The following is a 21,334-nucleotide window of genomic DNA, read 5'->3' as shown; positions in this document are numbered from 1 at the left end:
AATTCTTAAAATACTTTGACCCAGATTTTGCTCGATTTTAATTTTCTATGATTCATAAACTGACCAACTCTCTGCTGGAGCCAGTTTATTATCTGGTAGAGGCCCCATTAACTGTAATTATTTTTTTTGTTGCAGTTTATAAAACTAAGCATCAGGTTGCAATAGTTACAAAAAACTGAGCCTTGGGCTTCATTCACTTGCCCACCTCCCTGATGTATCTTCTAACAAGTTAACGTGCCAGAAAGATTTTTCCCCCCTATCCTTGCCTGTTGCTGTCCCCAACTGCAGAGTTTACTACGCCCGCCCCCACCCCACCCCGTTACCAGGTCTGCCCACCCCCCGTTAAAGGGGCCGCATTTCTAAAGTTGAGTATATAAACAAAGTTAAAACTATCAAAAGTTTAGATCAACTTGTTACAAGGTAAAAAAAAAAGACGGGCAATTCTGGAATCAAAAACTATCAATGAAATTTAAAAGTCTGACCCTCTCCCCGCCTTGTTATTTTTACTTCTAATTTTTATTTTAAAGTATTCCCATGCTTTCGAATAAATGTTAAAACCAAATTGCTGAGCTTGTGTCATTTGAGACCTACTTTTAGCGAGGAGGCTGTTGAGGATTTTCATGCGTTAGTTCCATTGTTTAGATCGGTAAATGAAAATTTTCCTCCAAGACAATTACAATCCCAGGTCAATATTTGGAAAGCAAGTTAGTCACACCAGGTGGGGGAATGAGGCATTCAGAGTCAGGAAGGCTCTCGATCAAGCGATATTGCAGGAGAGTACAGTCCCACCACTGTACACAATACATTCTGCAGGGCTGAGAAATGACTCCTTCCCAATGCTTATCAAAAAAACTGATGCATAAAAATTGTATGTGGCTATCAGAGACCCAGAGATGGGGGGTGTCTTTTGAATCCCCCTTCCCCTCTCCTCCTCCCCCCCCCCCCCCGGCTACTTATGTTCAAAGTGTATTGCAGTAGAACTTTACATCACAAGTTACAATGGGGCACGAGTCATTTCTGTCCCTGCTTTGTTTTATAAACCTGCCCTGCACAGTGTAAAAATGACATCTCCAAGTACAAAGGAGGGTTCTGTTTCTAGACAGCTTATTATACAAGTGGAGAGCCGGGTCATATTTTTTATGTCTTTAGCATTTAAAATGTTAATTTCCGGTCAACTCACTTAGAAGAAACCCTGACCATGTTTTAAAATTAAAGATTAATGGGACTATTTGCATCCTGCAATACTGTGGTTGTCCACCGAGTAATGGTTTATCTGTGGGTAAGGTCCAGTGTTGATGGTGCCAAGGACTGTGTGTGTGGGGGTGGCGGGGAGGGGTGCGAGCTCAGGATTTCTGACCAAGGCTGCAATCAGTCCCAGCACTGAGTGAACACACTGCCTCACTCGATCAAAAATCAGGGGATATCTGAAGGCTACACAGCCCCTTGCTGCTGATGCACATGGGATTGGCACAGGTGCATTGCTTGTGGACAAACTGACCGGCACGTGGAGAGGCACATAATCGATATTTATCAATTGCAAAAACGTTAGTCTAACAATGTCAGATAACGGCATGATCCTGCAGAATATGTACTTCGAGACTCTTGACCCGCCCTGATCTGGTGTGTCGAATAGGAAAAAAAATGAAAATTTCCCAAATCCCCAAAAAGATGAGGTATTTGCACACAAGATTTGGGGTGCAACACTGACGTATTCTGTTTTTTAATTTTGGGCTTTTTGCATCTTATGTATGCGGCCGATAACCTTTTTTGAGTTGTCTGATAGATGAGGGACAGAACTGGTTCCATGGCTGTGAGATAACCTTGACTGGAACTACTCCCTCATACGTCAATGTCACAAAATAAATCTGCCCAACCCCCCCCATTGCAAAACCACCAGTGATTTTATTTAAGGGTAAAAAATCTCCCCAGGTTAGATCTAGCAGTAGGATGTCTACATCACTGAAGAAGGGGGAAGAGTTTAGCTTGGTAGGGTGAGTGGGGGTTAGACCCTGCGCTGGGATAGATTCCCTGGTGTGACTGCGCTCTGTGACAGGTTCTGCAGGGAATGGGTCTGTTACGCGGGAGCAGATAATGTTATTTTTTGCGAAGCCTTGGTTAAATCGCAAAGTGCTGGCAACATATGGCAGCCGTAACCATAGTAACTCGTGCCCAAGTAAGCTCTGCAAGAAACAACAACAAAAAATACTGCTAAAAAAATCCCACTCGTTTATTTTTTTTAATGTTTGACAAAGCAGCGCGGGTGCTGTGCATGTGCAGTACTACACAGAAGGGTGTTGAACGCGACCCCCTTCGGCATGGAGCCCGCTTTAAGATAAACCTTCCTCGACCACTTGCAACGGCAGCAGCTGCTGGTATTCGGACTTTTAACTTGCCTGCCCATTCCCACGTCTCTGCAGCAACGTGAAGCGCCTTAGGGATGTTGAAGGCACTATATAAACGCAATATGAATGTTAGTGTGACTGGACTGCAAGCACTGGGCTTTCTACAGGGAATGCCTTGCAGGCAGAGCTTCCCCAGCGAGACCGGTTTGGGGGGGGGGGGGGCGGAAAAAACTACAGTCTGTTTGTTTGTTTCCTGAATTTTTTTCTTTAATTTGTATCTAGTTAAGAACAAGCGTAAAAGGGGGGGGCGGGGGGGGGGAAATGAAACGGGGAAAAAAAAACACCAATTCACTCAACAATTCCTAACGTAAAAATCTTTGGGAAGGAAAAAAAAACAAAAGAATTTTAGCCTAAACTACAGAATGTGGAGATGCCACTACCATTTTTTTTCGTCCTAATTGCTAAGAGGTAGATCAAAAAAAATTAAACGGTTATACAGATCTTATCCCATCCCCACCCGCCCCCCCCCCCTCCCTCCCCCGATTTGAATGCAGCGCAGGGATTGTTGAAACGGCCCTGCCTGCACAGTACACACCAATCCAAGGTTCAGAAGGAGTTCTGCATCGGAGCAGAGGTAACGCGAGGGCAACTCATAATTCAGAAATGTCTTTTTTTTTTCTTCACGTGGAAAAACCATTTGAGGTAGTTAATGTCCTGGATTTGCACAAATTCATTCCAAGCACCTCAGCACGGTTTAAAATTGGCAATATAGGGAGAGAAAAGGCAACATCCAATTTTCTTTGGGGGAAGAGGTGGAATATTTATTATTTTTTGCTTTTCAATAGGGAGTGCCGCGTTGCTGGAGTCACTTCGACAGAAGTGGGTGGCTTCATTGTGCTGAAGGCTCACTGTAAAAAAAAAAAAAGAGGCTCCTAGGGATAGATTTGCTGGGGTGTAGTACTGGGCCATAAACCAGGGGCCCGAATGAGATTCCCTGCTCTGTGTTGTGTGAGCCAGGGGTAGGTGAGAGGGATGGGGAAGAGCCGGGGGCAGGTGAGAGGGATGGGGAGGAGCCAAGGGGCAGGTGAGAGGGATGGGGAGGAGCCAGGGGGCAGGTGAGAGGGATGGGGAGGAGCCAGGGGGTAGGTGAGAGGGATGGGGAGGAGCCAGGGGGCAGTGAAGAGGGATGGGGAGGAGCGGGCGGCAGGTGAGAGGGATAGGGAGGAGTCGGGGCAGATGAGAGGGATGGGGAGGAGTCAGGGGGCAGCGGAGAGGGATAGGGAGGAGTCGGGGCAGGTGAGAGGGATGGGGAGGAGAAGGGGGCAGCGGAGAGGGATAGGGAGGAGCCAGGGGGCAGGTGAGAGGGATGGGGAGGAGAAGGGGGCAGGTGAGAGGGATGGGGAGGAGCCGGGGGCAGGTGAGAGGGATGGGGAGGAGCCGGGGGCAGGTGAGAGGGATGGGGAGGAGCCGAGGGGCAGGTGAGAGGGATAGGGAGGAACCCGCGGGTCTCAAACCTCTGCGAAAGGCTGTGAAAATTCAGCCTGTGATCCTACCCTGCTAGTCAGTGCCTTTTGCTCGAAAGTAATAAGAAGTAGGAGCAGGAGTAGGCCATACGACCCCTCGGGCCTGCTCCGCCATTCAATAGGATCATGGCTGATCCGAACCTAGACTCACGTCCACTTCCCTGCCTGCTCCCCGTAACCCCTAATTCCCTTATCAGCTAGGAAACTGTCTATCTCCGTTTTAAATTTACAGCATCTGTGGAGAGAGAAACAGAGTTAACGTTTCAGGTCGATGACCTTTCTGACGACATGGCCTGAAATGTTAACTCTGCTTCTCTCTCTACAGATGCTGTCTGACCCGCTGAGTATTTCCAGCATTTTCTGTTTTTATTTCAAATAACCTTCGATGTTCAACTGCATTGGCTCGTTGAGCGGCTTCCAGCACCTGTGGAACTTTACCCCAGCAGGAGTCCTCACCTTTAAGGGTGGGGCAAAGATAATTTGGCTGGCTGGAGCCAAGGAATCGCCCATATCACTGTGGAGTCAATCCGATAGTCAACCAGTGTTTCTAAAAAACCCTGTGAGAATCTGTTCGTTTCCCCAGACACAGCAGCCTGCTTCAACCTTGAGTAACAGGTAGAATCATAACGACTTGGGGCGTTGGAGATAATGGGATGGGATGGGGGGGGGAAGCAGCTTTGATAATAGTCCATCAAAAAGCAATAGACGGCGAGGACCATTGAGAGGCCTGGGGCGGACCTCTGTCTTCCAGCGCACTGCTGTCCTAAGATGCAACGTTTCATTCCCATCGAGGAGCTGCCAAACCATTAGCAATCAGCCAAGTCAGGCTAATAAGAGCTTCAGAGCATCAGGATCTGAGCCTGCAGCCTGTGGGATTGTGAAACAATTGGGTCTTAAAGCCAACACTTTAACCCTCATTAAGCAGGTGATTTGGACATTGCCTTTTCTACCAAAACCAAGCTCGCAAACCTGGTTTATATGTTACATATTCTCCTTTGAAAATGGCCCCTTTTTTTGGGGGCAATTATGAATCTTTACAATTATGAGTTAAACTCTGGTGCGTACTCAAAGGCCAGGCCACAAGTTGGATAATCGACTCCTAACTACCCTCCAAACAGCCTGCCAGTGACTTTTAAAGAAAAAACCTGCTCCATGTGAACTCTTCCTGTTCTTTAAGCTCAAATTGAAGTATTAAACTCAGTTAAACACTGTCCTGCCATAGAAACCAGGTCCTGTCTACTGTGATCTAGTTGCCTTCCTGTTTAAAATACTCAAAAGAGTAACGGCAATAACCGTGCCATTCTGCACGAACGCTTCGTTTTAAACAATGTATTTTTAATTTCTCTCCCTCTCCTCTTCTGGTGCTAAATGAAGTGAGGAAACTTTGCCTTCATGAGATGAGGCTGCCCATCTAGTGGTTTTAAGAGTTAGATAATGAGGAGAAGGTTGTGTTATATTGGCAGGGAGCTGGTGGGGGAGCAGTGGGTTAAGACACGGGCCTTTCACTTCTGAAGCAATTACTCCCAGCTAGACAAAAAGCAATAACCTTAAGTTATGGCCCATAACCTAAAGTGATGTCTTCGGAACACAAACAATGTTGGCTCAGAGGCTTTGGCCCATCCAACACTCCAATCCATTGACTGCAGTTTGGACGAGGGCAATGCCCAGGTTTTGAGCCAAGCATGTCAGAGGCAGCTTTGGTGTCTGGTTGGTTCAGTTCCACACTCTGGAGCCGTTTGGGCTGCAGTGCAGACACAATCCTTCCAGCACAAAACCGTAGTTGTTCACAATATGAAATCTGCAGCGAAAATTCTAACCTCTGTTTGGAATCTAAGACTCCTCAGTGAATTTGCACTTTGAGTTACACAAACACCAATCAGATGGCCAATCATATCATTGACCAATCAGATTCTAAGCTCTAATCAATGTGCGGGGCCATTCACAGCTAAATACTTTGGCACCAAACTCTACTGCAAGACACTGATTCCAGAGTCATTCCATTCCACGGCAGAGAGGTGAATCTGGCTCCCTCATTGGGTCGCACTCTCTGTCACAGGGGCTCAAAGCACAGAAAGGAAGGAGTCCAAAGGCTGAGAATCGGAAATTTAAAGCAGAAAATGTTGGTACCGCAGGACAGATCCATCAAAGACAACGGACAGAGTAATATCTTTGATAGAGACTCTCCGTCAGAATTGCAAAGGGAAAATAGGCAAGGTCCCTAAGACACAAGTCCGAGTCCTTTAAGAGGCCTCACCTACTTCCCCGCTGTACCTCTGATGAATGTGTCTATACGCAAAACCTTCATCTGCCTTTCTTCTTGTCGGATGCTGACTGTTCTGCCTTGTATTTCCAAAATGTTCTCTCTGTATTTGAGGATTTTTTCTGAGGGAACGTTTCACGAATTTGCGTGTCGTCCTTGTGCAGGTGCCATGCTAATCTACTCTTTATCGTTCCTAACTTTAGTTCATGTGCTGCGGAAGCGAGCACTATTAATTACGGGATTATCCGGAAGAACAGTGACCCCGACGTGATTTGAATACGCAGCCTTCTGATTTGGAGTCAGACGCGCTACCGTTGAGCCACAATGTCCACTGTATTTGAGGATTAGAGCTTTGCAATGGGCACCTGCCCCAAAAGCAAACTGACCCACTAGAAGGTTTTTAATTGGCACTAAAATCATTAGTTCCCTGAACTCCGTAAAAGCTCCCTAATATTATGGCTCTTGAAACATAAATATTCCCGAGGGAAAAAATTCCTAAACTATAAGAGCAAATCTGATATCCCGGGCCACTGAGGGAGGAGGCAGTGGGACCCAAGTACTCAGGCAGACTGTGTCTATGGCAGGACTGTCAATAGTGATAAGCAATACACTGCAAATGTCGATTGCCAGTACTGTAAGCTTCAAGGTATAAAAAGGCTCAAACAGGTGTCGGTGAGATGATGCTTGCTGTAGGGTCAAAAAAAAATAAAAAATAGGCCGAAGTCTGAATAGGCTGTTTCACGATTTAAGTAAATAATAGGAAGGGATGTACAGAGGCCAATAATGCCTTAACCTGAAAAAAATACAGCAATGGTTGAACGGGCGTTGCACAAATGTAGCCACTTTCAGAATCTAGTTTTTTGTTCCCACATGGAGTATTTATTAAAAGCAGTGGCGTGTGCAAAAAAAAACTTGGATTTCCCCAGACTGATTCATGCAATGAAGTAAAATTTAAAAGCAATTTTATTTTAAAGATGCTGCAGATTGTGTGTGTGTGGAGGTCATTTTGTCTCTGTCTTTGTGCAGGCAACCCACAAATTCATGGGGTTGTGGAAATCAGGAGTGATTTTAGGATCTGGAGCAGGGGGGGGGCGGGTGGTGATGGGGCAGAGAATCCATGCTAAAAAAAATGAGTGGGAAAGGGGCATTAGGGTTAGTGTTCTCCCAGCAGTGAGGCAGAAATCTTACAATTCTGCTGCCTGCACATCTGAAATTAGTATTTTTCTTGAAAGTGCCAGAAGGTAGTAATGGGGCAGAAAGCTGTGTGATCCAGACTGGCTGGGCATGTGGCACAAACCATCACCATCTGGTTACCGTTGCCTAAATCGCCCTTCCCTTCCCCCAGTTGGTGCGGAATTCTCCATCTCAGTTGGCGGGAGAGGTTCGGAGGGAAGCTTTATTAACTCGGCACATTTTTTCTTTGGGATTTTCACAGTTGCGGAAAAACGACTGGAAAAATCAGAAGATAAGAGATAAATTTCCAAGAAGTAGTAGGAAATTAAGTTATTTTTATGATTAACACCTTAACCAGAAGCTCAAAGGATAGTCTGCTGAGCTTCAAACAGTTAACAAAGTTTGTGTTAGCCAGGGACCCGGGTTCGAATCCGGCCTCGGGCGACTGTCTGTGTGGAGTTTGCACATTCTCCCTGTGTCTGCGTGGGTTTTCTCCGGGTGCTCCGGTTTCCTCCCACAGTCCAAAGATGTGCGGGTTAGGTTGATTTGGCTATGATAAATTGACCCTTAGTGTTAGGGGATTAAATACATGGGGTTACAGGGATAGGGTGGGATATGTGTCGGTGCAGGCTCGATGGGCCGAAATGGCCTCTATCTGCACTAAAAAAATAAATAAACTAGTTTAGAAGATTAATGAAATCTGGGACAGGGGAGCGGAAGGTGGGTCACCAGTCAAAGGTCAAATATATAACAACAAAAGTAACTGATTGTGTGAACCCCTCTCAGGTATCCTGTCATGTTGAGCTGGTTTTGCGCACAGGGAGTCATGACCGTGTGCAGGGGTGAAGTGGAGTCAGAAGGCAGAGGTGAAATGGGGTCAGAGGGCAGGGGTGAAGTGGGTCAGAGGGCAGGGGTGAAGTGGGGGTCAGAGGGTGGGGTGAAGTGGGGTCAGAGGGCAGGGGTGAAGTGGGGTCAAAGGGCAGGGGTGAAGTAGGGTTTAGAGACAATGTTCCCTTTAAGTTGCACGGCCATGCAGCACTCTGGAAATCCCACGCAGTCGGCTCACCGGCTTTTAAATGAGAAAATCCGTGCATGCCCAGCATTTTGAATGGGCCGCACAGCCCCTTAAAGGGGCCGCGCACTCAAAAAAAATGAAAGGTAACATTGGTTAGAGGTCGGGGGATTAGTAGACCAGGGCACGCAGATGTGATTCAGTCCCTATTTTAAAGTCTTACATTCTGCCCACTGGTGGGAGGGTGCAATTTCAGCATGACGCCGTTCACATCACCAGCTTCCATTACAAAGTGTGAAAAAGTTTGCATGCAGAGGTAAGGTTTTTAACATATTATAGGTATATTGAATACTTATATTAAAGAAAAGCTAACAGTAATAAAGACAAGGCGTGATGAATCTGGGTTAGTGTAGGAAATCCAAGCCTTTTACACAGCGACTGTAAAATCGTCAGATGTGATTTTTTAAAAATAGAAAATGTGGCATATAACTGCATCATCACAACTGCTTTTAAATATTTAAACATGCAATTTGTTCCCAATGTGGCACCTCAGATCTGAGGCAGTTGCTGTAATTTTTTTTTTAGTATTTTTTTAATTAATATTTAAACACTTCCACTGACTAGAAGCAGGGGGAAAACTAACAGCCCACACCACACAGTATCTCCTGCACAGTTCCTGGCTGTTGTATGTAACTCAGCAAATTTTACTTTCTTTTATTAAAAAAATAAAATATTCAAGACTATCAGCTTTATAAGTATATAAAATACCAGCAAGCAAAAAAGGAACAAATGTTGAGGTACTAAACGCCTGAGGTAGTCTAGTAAAAGCGCGCAGCGATGCCCGGGGCCATCACTGGTTAATATACTTCCTTCGGTGTTCCTTAGCAGTGTTAGGATTTATTTCTCTCTCTCAATTTTTTTTTTCATAACTCAATTCTTTAAAAAAAAAACACGAATCTTTCCTGGAAAAGTGACTGCACCAGATATCGAAGTTATTTTTTTTTTCCTCTTTCAACTATTCACTTGTTTTAATCTCTTTCAGTGAATATCGTGCACCTCACATGTGGGACTCTTATTTTCATTCCACTTTCTTTCCTTTACTACAAATACCGGTGTTGGGGGGAAAAAAAACACCCACGGAAATGAAATCAAAACATATTCGTGTCCACCGCGCGAGGTTTCAACTGCAACTCTCTGGTACGAGAAGGTGGCGATTGTTGTATGGGAAACACCACACTGAAATCTCCACCACCCGAAAGGAATTTGTTCACAAGTTCTTAGTTCAAGAAAGCAGAATAAATTTAAGTTAATACCACACATGGTTGGCATTACCTTATCAATCATCACAGTTCATGTAATATTTGGCAAGAATACACAATTTTCTAGAGTTTTAACACTGTGGAAGGCTTAGCGTTAAAATAATAAAATTAAGACAAATCAAAGATCGGTTTAGCTCCAATGATGGTCGCTCATTCTTGTTAGACATGGTGCTCAGTGCCTCTGCTTCCCAATCACATTCCATTGCTCCTGCCCATTCCCACAATCCAGTGAGCAAAGCTTAACTGGTTCATGACATCCTATTGGTGGGATGGTGGCAGAGAAGGAGAAAGGATGCAATCTACCGATTGGTGCACTGTACCGACTCCCAAAATCCCATTGAGAGATTGGAGAACAATAATTGACCCCAGGAAGTATTTGTAAACATTGCGTCTTGAACCATTTCCAAACATTTTTCAGAAGATTCCTTTAAGGTTAAACATTTATGATGGGGATAAAATGAGGGCAGGACTCTAACGATATTATTGGGTTTTCTTGTAAACAAGACTCCAGAGTTATACTCAATGAAAGTTCAACTCTGCTCCCACTGAAATATAACAGGGCCTTAACTACATGTTTACAGGATGTAGCTGGCAATAAACACTGGCTGATCTGCTGCTCTCAGACTCTCCACCTGCCCCACTTAACCCACCCCCTCATCCCCCATCTAGCATCTCTGGAACTCGAGCACAGACACCAACCTTCCAGACACCCCCATAAGTCTAGCCGTCTACAATCTGGATCACATCAAAACCAAAATAACAATCTGTAATGTTAGGAATCCTTCTGATTGGCTCCCAGCAGCCAGTTGCCCCTATGAAAAAGATTTGCACACAGTCTGTACAGCGCCAGTGCCGCTTACAGCTCCTCCCCCCGTATATCACACGTCAAACATTAAAGATTTGACCTTAATGGAAACTTTACATCCATGGTGAGAATATTCCCCACCTGCTCCAAAGGTCCATAAACCCTGCATAGGGTGGATCTCTCACGGAGTGTCTACAGACCACATCATAATGTTACATGACATTAAAAAAAACACTTCATCCCTACACTAAGTCACGTGGCCTTTTATTTCTATTTTTATGAATGTCATATCACCCAGCACTTTCTATTAGAGACCTTTCTGAGCCTGTTTAGCAGAAAATGGCCGATGCTTTGGGGCTTGAAGGTTGTGGAGATTCATTAGATTTGCTCCAATTACTTGTAGTAGAGAAACAATTGACTGGCTTCCAGTGGCAAAGCTCAATCCCAGAGGTCTACAACTATATCCAACCAGATCTTTAGATATGATGGTCATCACAAGTCCATTGGCTGTGAGGTATTTTGCTTAGCCAATTTGTCACTGGATATTATATTTTTTCTCTCATGACTTCCCACACCCAACAATCAGTTTTGTATTTTGAATGTTCTTGATGACTAAGAGAATCCTTCTGTTGGAATCCAAATTTGTCAATGTCCATGGTCTCCAAACCCATCCATATTCACCTCTTCACTTTGTCCCTAACCTGGCCAGCCTTGCATCTCCCTGAAACCCATTATCAGAATAAGAGTGAGGGGACAAAGGCAGTGGGTTTTAGGAGGGGCAGGAAAGTAGATTCCACCAGGTGTTGGAGGGACTGAATTAAAAGGAGCTTCCTTCTCAAAGGAGTTGTTAATAGCAGAAGTTGCTAATGTAGTAATTCTACTATTAACAAGAAGCAATGACAAACTGCCATTGAAAATAAGTCACAAATCCAAAATTGGTAGCAATCATCCTGTAGCAGGATTGACAACATAGATCTCTGAGAGGGAAGGGGCTCTGGACCGATACAACTGACAGGCTCTGCAATCTCCCAGATGACACTTAGCCAATGTCTAGCGAGCATGTTTGACCTGGTCCCCACAAGGAACTGAGGTTATGTTACCCTAAACTTCATTTTACATAGTTAAACCCTCAGCTGAAATGAGCACAAGTAGAAAAAGTTTTAAATTACACCGAATTGCTTCTTGCATTATACTTTTTATCCACAATGTTTACTTAGCCTTCCACAGTTTTAAAGGCGAACAAAAAAGTTGATCTGAACTCAGCCACTCTTTGGCCTGGCGTCTATCTCCATCGTTGGGAGGTTTCTGGGGTGTTTTGGTGTCTTCACTTCCTCCGAGGCTGGGACTGGCTGCTTTGTACCTTCTGCTGCTGTTGATGTTTGACTTGAGCCAATATGTCCCTGATCTTTCTCTGCGCGAGCTGCGAGGCAAAGAGACAGATCACCTTCGTATTTCAAGAGACCAGCTGCGGGAATTAGTGAACGCAAATTGTTAATCCGCCGGGGTTTAGTCTCAACGCCAAGTGAAAGCGCTAAAAGGACAGCGCATTCCTGTTAAATGGACAACTTACATCTTACAGCTCGGTTAGTAACTGAATCAACTCGTGTGATGCTTGACATGAATCAGTCATTCATGAAAGAAAGACTTATGAAATAATACTGAGCGGCCTGCGGGTGGCGCCGTCCAGGGAGAGTATAAATACTCGGGCACGGGCCCAGCTTGCGCAGGACATTCTTAACAGCAACTAGTGAAGGACACAACTAGACCTCCATGTTGTAAAACAGTTGATTAAAGCTTTGTTTAACGCTTAGACCAAGTGCCTAGTAGTTTTCTTACGTTCATGCTAAATGCTGAAACTTGGATACAAATACGCACCCCGCCACTTAAATCATCCAAGTTTAAAACGGGTATCAGTTACATCGGCCAAAAAGTGATCACCGTTATTCATTTGCTTTAATGTCAATTTCAAAGCCATCAGTTTTAAGTGTTCTGTTTATTTTGAGCAGAAACTGCAGTGTTCGCTCACTATATAAATGCAGGAATCTCTCTTTCTTTCTTTCGAGGTATTTAAGCAAAACTAAAATTGGGTTCAAGTGAAGTCGAAGCATCAACAACAGAAAGTTCAGCGTTACGGCCGTAGAAAATCCCAACGGACTTTCTCATAGTCATCGGCAGGCCAAGACTTGACAAGAACCGCCTCACAAAACAGCACCAGGATGTAACTCTCATGATCTTAATTCAATACTGGGAAAATAATTTAAAAACAAATATTTACAAAGAGAAAGATTTTTAATTTTATTAACGCTGCCGCGTTATACTGGCCGTCACTTATAGCGAGCAAATCGCGCTCGCACGAACACGCCCACTATAACCCGTGGGGATTGTACCTTCTTTTCTTCAAACCTCCATCGTCCAGCTGCCTGACAGTGAAGTGGGGGTTGAACCTATGTTTATCTCTCTTTCTGAGCATTAATTCTACATAACAACATAAGAATTAGGAGCAGGAGTTGGCTACACGGCCCCTCGAGCCTGCTCCGCCATTCAATGAGATCATGGCTGATCGTCGACCTCAACTCCACATTCCCGCCCGATCTCCATATCCCTTGATTCCCCTAGAGTCCAAAAATCTATCGATCTCAGTCTTGAATATACTCATCGACTCAGCATTCACAGCCCTCTGGGGCAGAGAATTCCAAAGATTCACAACCCTCTGAATGAAGAAATTCCTCCTCATCTCGGTCCTCAATGGCCGACTCCTTATCCTGAGACTGTGACCCCTGGTTCTAGAATCTCCAGCCAGGGGAAACAATCTCTCAGCATCTACCCTGTCAATCCCCCTCAGAATCTTATAGGTTTCAATTCTGTTACGCTCCGCACCACTCACAAGACAATGAAACCCCTAGTCTCAGAATCCTAAGTCTAACGGTGCTCCAGCCCAACAGTTCTGAGGGACTAATTGGAGAGTTCTTTCAAAGAGCCGGCACAGGGGCGACGAGCTGAATGGTCTCCTTCTGTGCTGTCAGATTCTATGATACTATGTTGCCTAAAGCCTACAAATGCCGTTCTACTTTCATTAATGAAGCACGTTAAAGTTGTTTGAACAGAAATTATTTTCCAAGGAAATGAAAATCGTGCGTTAAACGGGTCGCTGATTTGCTATCGCCCGTATTGCGCTGCCTTCCAAGGCGGATTTCCACCCCGTTGAGTTTACAGTCGGGTTTTTGCACTGACTGGGATATACTAGAGAAATGAGCACCAGTGCTAATTAAGAGCTGCCTCTTGCTCTGAGAATGGGACTGCGAGAAGACTCTTCTCAAAAGGTTTTTGTGAGTTGCCGGTTCCTAGTATTTGCAGATTCTATATTATTATTTCACTGACTTATTATTTACTGGGGTGCAGTTTCCTATTATTGTGTTGGGTGTATTGTGTTGTCTGGGCACTGCACAGAGATGGATATTGAGCGGGGAGGATAGTACATGGATAGCGGAGCCCACACAATTTTCTGTCCAATTGAAATTGGGCTGGATCCCTTACAGCCCGTGACCATTGCTGCCCAATTGTCCTCTTAGTGCTGTGCCCAGGCAATCCAATACCCCCAACCACAATACCAGACAAATCCGCTCCATTGTGTTTATATTACTGAGGTCCAATGGCAAAGGTCAATGGTGCATGACATCAAAAATGTTGAAAAGAGTTTGGAAGACGATGAAACTTGTTGAGACGCAACGGTTAGGTGACACCAAACTTGGGTATTAAAAGCCTACAGATTGAAGGAGGAAGGAAAGACTGGGGAATAGTGAGGAGTTCCACAGTTTTGAGGGCCTGGGAAAGAATGCGTTAAAGTAGAAGACCATGCGATGAGGCTTAAATTCAACACAGTGAGGGTGCAGAGGTGCAGGACAGAATATTTGGAATCTAGAGGGAGCACATGAAGAAAGTAGGGAAGATCCGGAAACAACTCTGGTTCTTTTTTCTCCACTGTTTAGGACAACAAGCGATTGAGGGTAAAGCCGCATTGTCGTGACAGAATAGAAGAGCAAGAGAGGAAAGTTCAGAGGAGCAATGAGCCGCCAAATAGCCCAGCGGGTCACTAAAGGCAGCTGAATGCCTGCCTACCTGGCTTGCATAAAAGTGACCGATGATCTTGACAACAACTTGGTCGTTCTCATCTGGGACCTGGTCTCGTGGCACCACGACTTCCGCACTGGACAGATTCTGCAGTTCATTCACCTACAGCAAGGAAGTGCAAAGACAGAGTGTTAGGAACAGAATCTTAGACATTCACGGCACAGGAGGAGGCCATTCGGCCCATCGCGCCAGTGCCGGCCGAAAAAGAGCTATCCAGCCGAATCCCACTTTCCCGCTCTTGGTCCGTAGCCCTGTAGGTTACGGCACGTCAAGTGCATATCCAGGTACTTTTTAAATGTGATGAGAGTTTCTGCCTCTACCACCCTTTCAGGCAGTGAGTTCCAGACCCCCACCACCCTCTGGGTGGAGAATGTTCTCCTCAACTCCCCTCTAAACTTCCAACCAATTACTTTAAATCTATGCCCCCTGGTTATTGGCCTCTCTGCTAAGGGAAATAGGTCCTTCCTATCCACTCTATCTAGGCCCCTCATAATTTTATACACCTCAATTCAGTCTCCCCTCCGGCTCCTGTGTTCTGAGTAGTGGTGTTCTCAACAGTACTGAATTCTCAACAATCACAATGAGAATGACTTGTCAAGGATTATTGCACAGACACAAATGTATATAATAAACATCAAGAAGCCCCAGATTGGGTACAGGATTGATTAATGAAGAGTAAAACTATTTCTATGATGTCCATGAACATGTTTTAACTCCCAGCCTCAGAGGATATTTCTATTTCCCACATTGCCTTCTTTGTGAGTGAGAGACTCAATTGAGTGCCAATTAGCGCTGGGTTGTGAGTAGTTTTGCGCTGTGTACTCATTCCCACTGAGACCTGGGCTGAGACGCTTCACTCCAACCATTAGTGGGAACTTTCATCCCAGCCTCCAGCCTGGATTCAAAGCCCAGGTCCCCAAGGTGGAAATACAACAGCTCCTCATAGCAATTTTTTATGGCACATCTGTCTCAGCTAGCTTGGATAGGTAGGTAGGAAGAGAATCTGATCATGTCTTAGAAACATGTCGAAAACATTTTCAGAGACAATGAATGAGAACCCTTAAAGATAAATCAGCATTTACTCCACAAAAAGAGAGACATCTTTGCAACAACACTAAACGTAGAGAACACAGGTGTAGAGAAGTTTTTTCTGGTCCTGTCTCCGGCCTCCTGTGCAGCCCCCCCGCCCCCCGCGGAGTGCCGGCTGCGCTCCGTGAGCCCGGCACTTCTCTTGAGTGCTGAGCTCTTTTCCCGGCACTCCGATCCCCGGTGGACCAGCTGGGCCCGGGGTCGCGCTACGCAAGGCCCCTCCCCTTTAATAAGGGAAGGAAGGCCTGCAGCACCGCGGCACGTAGCACCGCGATATTCACTCGCAGCGGCCCAAGAGGGAGGCGGGGCGCTTCCAGTAGCACCCCGCCTCCCTCTTGGGGCGTAGCAGTGAATTTAGGGTGCGGGGGCACCCCGGCGAAGTTAGCGCCCCAAAGGGGGTGTGACCCAATTTTGCCCCCCATGACTATTCGGCCAATCTCAAACCCATTCATCTCACCGGGTTCTTTTCCTCTCCAGAAGCACATCTAGTGGTTTCTTGAATCAAATCATAAGAACATAAGAAATAGGAGCAGGAGTCGGCCAATCGGCCCCTCGAGCCTGCTCCGCCATTCAGTAAGATCATGGCTGATCTTCTATCTCGCTCCACTTTCCTGCACTATCCCCATAACCATTGATTCTGTGTGTGTGATTCCCTTAATATTCAAAAATCTGTTGATCTCTGTCTTGAATATAAACAACGACTGAGCCTCCACAGCCCTCTGGGGTAGAGAATTCCAAAGATTCACCACCCTCTGAGTGAAGAAATTCCTCCTCATCTCAGTCCTAAATGGCCGACCCCTTATTCTGAGACTGTGACCCCTGGTTCTAGACTCCCCAGTCAGGGGAAACATCCTCCCTGCATCTACCCTGTCAAGCCCTGTAAGAATTTTGTATGTTTCAATGAAATCACCTCTCATTCTTCTAAACGCTAGAGAATATAGGCCTAGTCTACTCAACCTCTCCTCATAGGACAATCCCCCCATCCCAGGAACCAGTCTGGTGAACCTTCGTTGCACTCCCTCTATGGCAAGTATATCCTTCCTTAGGTAAGGAGACCAAAACTGTACACAATACTCCAGATGCGGTCTCACCAGGGCCCTATATAATTGCAGTAAGACGTCTTTACTCTTATACTCAAATCCTCTTGTAATAAAGGCCAACATACCATTTGCTTTCCTAATTGCTTGCTGTACCTGCATGTTAACTTTCAGTGATTCTTGTACAAGGACACCCAGGTCCCTCTGAACACCAATATTTCCCAATCTCTCACCATTTAAAAAATACTCTGCTTTTCTGTTTTTCCTACCAAGGTGGATAACTTCACATTTCTCCACATTATATTCCATTTGCCATGTTCTTGCCCACTCACTGAGCCTGTCTAGATCCCCTTGAAGCCTCCTTGCATCCTCCTCACAACTTACATTCCCACCCAGCTTTGTATCAGCAGCAAACTTGGATATGTTACATTTGGTTATAATCATAAACATACCGTTCAACAGCCTACCTGGTAACAGTCCCCAAGTCTACCACCCTCTGTGTAAAAAAATTGCTCTCACCTTACTTCCTTTCATATTCCCAACAACCGAATTTTTAAGCGGATCTTCCTGGTATTTGAAGCCATTGTAACAATTTGCCTCAACAGGTATTCTGAATCTTCACAACTTCAAGTTAGTTCACCTCAAATTCTCCCCTTTTCCAAAGAAAACAGTCCAACTTTTTTATCCTTTCCTCCGAACTTAAATTGGCAATTTTCCCCCTAATTGTTAACCACAATTCTAAGGCACAGCGTAGTGTGTTGTCCTGGTGAGTCTCGCTGTGTACCCAGTCCCCTAGTATATGGTGAACATTCTAATGAGAGGCCGAGAATCCAAGTCCAAATTTGAAAGACTGTTGATAACAAAATGGAGAGATTTGCTTTCTTTTCCATTGGAAACCCACTTCCTGCTCTTGCTGACTTTTTCATCAACATTAGAAAACAGAGGAAGATCTAACCCCCAAATATTGGTGCAATATTTATGCTCTGCTGCTGAATGTCATGAGTAAGTCTAATAATTGAAAGAGAGACTTGCATTTATATAGCATCTTTCACGACCACAGGACGTCTCAAAGCGCTTTTGGAGTGTAGTCACTGTTGTAATGTAGGAAACGCGGCAGCCGTTTTGTGCACAGCAAGCTCCCACAAATATCAATGTGGTAATGACCGGATAATCTGTTTTTTGTTATGTTGATTGAGGGATAAATATTGGCCCAGGACACCGGGAACTCCCCTGCTCCTCTTTGCAATAGTGCCGTGGGATCTTTTACATCCACCTGAGAGAGCAGACGGGGCCTCGGTTTAACGTCTCTTCTGAAAGATGGCACCTCCGACAGTGCGGCGCTCCCTCAGCACTGCACTGGGAGTGTCAGTCTAGATTTTATGTGCTCAAGTCTCTGGAGTGGGACTTGAACCCACAACCTTCTGACACAAATTGGCTGCCATCTTTCCTACATTACAACAATGACTACACTTCAAGCAGTACTTCATTGGCTGTGAAGCGCTTTGGGACTGTCTGGTGGTCATGAAAGGCGCTACAGAAATGCAGTCTTGCTTTCTCTGTCAATACCCAGGAGTCAGAAACCTACAAACCAGCGTACAGTCATCACCGGCACTTACAGTTTTCCCTCCTTTGCCTATTACTCTTCCAGCTGCTGAAGCAGCAACTTTAATGTGCGTCTCAAGTTTGACTTCTTCCTTGGGTCCAAAGAAATTTTCCTCTTTCAGCTTACCATGGATCCTTCCCTGGACCTATGGGGGAGGGGAAAAAAAAAGAGTTGTTCAAGTGATCCTTTCTCAGTCCTCTCCCCAGCTCTCCTGCCGCTCCTGACTGATGTCGGTGGAAGGTTCCGGTACCTTGCAAATGTGGCCGTTCTCCATGTGCAAGTTGAGTGTCAGCAGGTTGTCCGGCCATGGGGGGCATCGCAGCGGTGCCCAATCCTGCCCTCAACTGGCGCTCACACTGATGGAATTTGTAGCGGTGGGGGGGGAGGGGGTCCCTCGACAGCAATCAGTCGCTTCCTCAACCAGGGAGACAGAGGCTCTTGTTCCACACTGGCCCTGCCTGGGCCCTGCCTGGGAGCAAGTGCCAGTTTTGTTCATTAATGCCAATTTAAGCACAGTGTAGTGCTGTGGAGGAGAGAGGAAAAGGGAGGAGAGAGGGAGGATGGGGAGAGAGAAAATAGGAGAGAGGGAGGGAGAGAGAGAAAGAGAGAGGAGAGAAGGAGAATGAGAAGGAGGGAACGAGGGAGGAAGGGGGGGAGAGAAGGAGAGGGAGAGAAGGAGAGGGAGAATGAGAGAGGGAGGAGAGGTAGGGAGTGAGGGGAGAGAGAAAAGAGAGAAGGAGAGGGAGAGAGAGAGGGGGAAGGAGAGGGAAGAATGAGAGAGGGAGGGAGAGGGATGGACAAACAAAGAGGGAGAGAGAGATATTCCCATCAGACCGGACTGGATTGCAGCGCGGGTTAAAGATAACAGGTAAATGGGAGAATGTTAATCCACTGGCTCACCTCCCAAACCCAGGCCGCTGCTTTAGAATCATATAAAACTTTACATCACAGGAGGAGGCCATTCGGCCCATCGAACCTGTGCCAGCTCTCTGAAACAGCTCTCCAATTAGTCCCTTTCCCCAATACCCTGTTAAAGACGTTATTTTTGAACTATTTTGAAAAGCGATCCCAGATTCTGCTTCCACCACTGGTTCCAGCCAAGCATTCAGTGTCCCAACAACCCACTGCGCCAATGAAATAAAATCTCCTGACCGTTACTGCCTGGTCGGGATAGGACCGGTTTGAATTTGCGATTTAATAAAATGCAGTGTAACCTGGTGAAATGATCTCAGGCCCGTTTCCAGCAGCCCCGGGTATCACCCACAACTGAAGCTTATGTTTCTGGAAGAACGATCTTCTGCCCTTTTTACCTTAAACTGGGCCTCCGGTAGGCCGGTAATGATCACCATGCGCTGTTTAGTGTCTGGGCTTTCTGCTGGAGCGATCTGCAAGGAAAGACATTGAGATGTTACACCTGTCGTGATGTTAGGGGGCGAACACTTCCATTCTGGGCCAACCACAATAACAGCTTGCATTTATATAGCACCTGTACCGCAGTAAAAAAGTCCCACGTGGGTCACAGGAGCGATTATCAGACAAAAGTTTGACACCAACTCCACATAAGGAGATATTAGGGCAGTTGGTCAAAGAGGTAGGTTTTAAGGAGCGTCTTAAAGGAGGAGAGAGAGGCGGAGAGGTTTAGGGAGGGAATTCCAGAGCTTAGAGCCCAGGCAGCTGAAGGCACGGCCGCCAATGGTGGAGCGATGGAAATCGGGGATGTGCAAGAGGCCAGAATTAGAGGAGCGCAGAGATCTCAGGGGGTTGTGGGGCTGGAGGAGGTTACAGAGCTAGGGAGGGGGCGAGGCCATGTAGGGATATGAATACAAGGCTGAGAATTTTAAAATCGAGGCTCTACCGGACCGGGAGCCAGTGTAGGTCAGCGAGCGCAGGGGGTGAAGGGTGAACAGGACTCGGTGCGAGTCAGGACACGGGGCAGCGAGCACAGGGGGTGATGGGTGAACAGGACTCGGTGCGAGTCAGGACACAAGGCAGCAGGAGTTTTGGACGAGCTCAAGTTTGCAGGGGGTGCAAAGTGGGAGGCCGGCCTGGAGAACGTTGGAATAGTCGACTCACTAACCATGGTTTAGCTAATTCACTTGCCTTTAAAGGGTTCCTCATCCAATCCAAGCTATAAGCTTATGAAAAACAGCTCTAACAGCGTTACAGTACAATATTTTTCTGACTCACTTTCTCACCTCCTGTCTTGTTGCTGACTGTTCCTGGGTACAGATCCCATACGGGCGACGGTTCATGTCAGACATGACAGTGAGTGTGGGCAGACTGTGTGGGGAATCACGTCAGAGAGACCAATACTCTCCCCCCCCCCCCCCCCCCCCACAATATGAACAGTATAAAACACTAGTTAGGCCACAGCTAGAGTACTGCGTGCAGTTCTGGTCACCACATTACAGGAAGGATGTGATTGCACTAGAGAGGGTACAGAGGAGATTTACAAGGATGTTGCCTGGACTGGGGAATTTTAGCTATGAGGAAAGATTGGATAGGCTGGGGTTGTTTTCTTTGGAACAGGAGACTGAGAGGAGACCTTATTGAGGTGTATAAAATTATAAGGGGCCTAGATAGAGTGGATAAGAAGGACCTATTTCCCTTAGCAGAGAGGTCAATAACCAGGGGGCACAGATTTAAAGTAATTGGTAGAAGGATTAGAGGGGAGTTGAGGAGAACTTTTCACCCAGAGGGCGGTGGGGGTCTGGAACTCACTGCCTGAAAGGGTGGGGAGAGGCAGAAACCCTCATCACATTTAAAAAGTACTTGGATGTGCTCTTGAAGTGCCGGAACCTACAGAGCAGGAAAGTGGGATTAGGCTGGAGAGCTCTTTGTCGCCGGCGCGGACACGATGGGCCGAATGGCCTCCTTCTGTGCCGTAAATTTCTGTGATATCCAGGCGTGAGTTTTCTCCAGCGGGAATTACTGGATTGTAATCGGGAGCAGGGATCCTGGCTGAGTATTTTTTTAATTATCCCCTTGCCTGGCCCCTGGGGGCAGAGCAGGTGGGACAGTGGGGCCAGTCGCCGTTCCCCTT

The 21,334-nt window shown here is 46.2% G+C and overlaps 1 long non-coding RNA gene and 1 other non-coding gene across 2 annotated transcripts; both read right to left on the bottom strand.

Moving 5' to 3' along the window:
* Window positions 1-2,876: 2,876 nt before the first annotated feature.
* On the bottom strand, window positions 2,877-18,463 carry LOC147087431 (uncharacterized). The gene is made up of 3 exons (XR_015075440.1): window positions 18,305-18,463; window positions 14,551-14,664; window positions 2,877-11,854 (listed from the first exon to the last, which is right to left on the bottom strand). It is a non-coding gene; the product is annotated as an uncharacterized LOC147087431 (long non-coding RNA).
* LOC147087432 (U6 spliceosomal RNA) lies at window positions 6,245-6,352 on the bottom strand. The gene has a single exon (XR_015075502.1). It is a non-coding gene; the product is annotated as a U6 spliceosomal RNA (small nuclear RNA).
* Window positions 18,464-21,334: the final 2,871 nt, after the last annotated feature.

The sequence above is a fragment of the Somniosus microcephalus genome, unplaced genomic scaffold (assembly GCF_052327205.1).
Source record: "Somniosus microcephalus isolate GS21.2 unplaced genomic scaffold, FLI_Smic_1.0 unresolved_chr5, whole genome shotgun sequence".
Lineage (NCBI taxonomy): Eukaryota > Metazoa > Chordata > Chondrichthyes > Squaliformes > Somniosidae > Somniosus > Somniosus microcephalus.
This window is presented reverse-complemented; position numbering and strand designations above follow the sequence as displayed.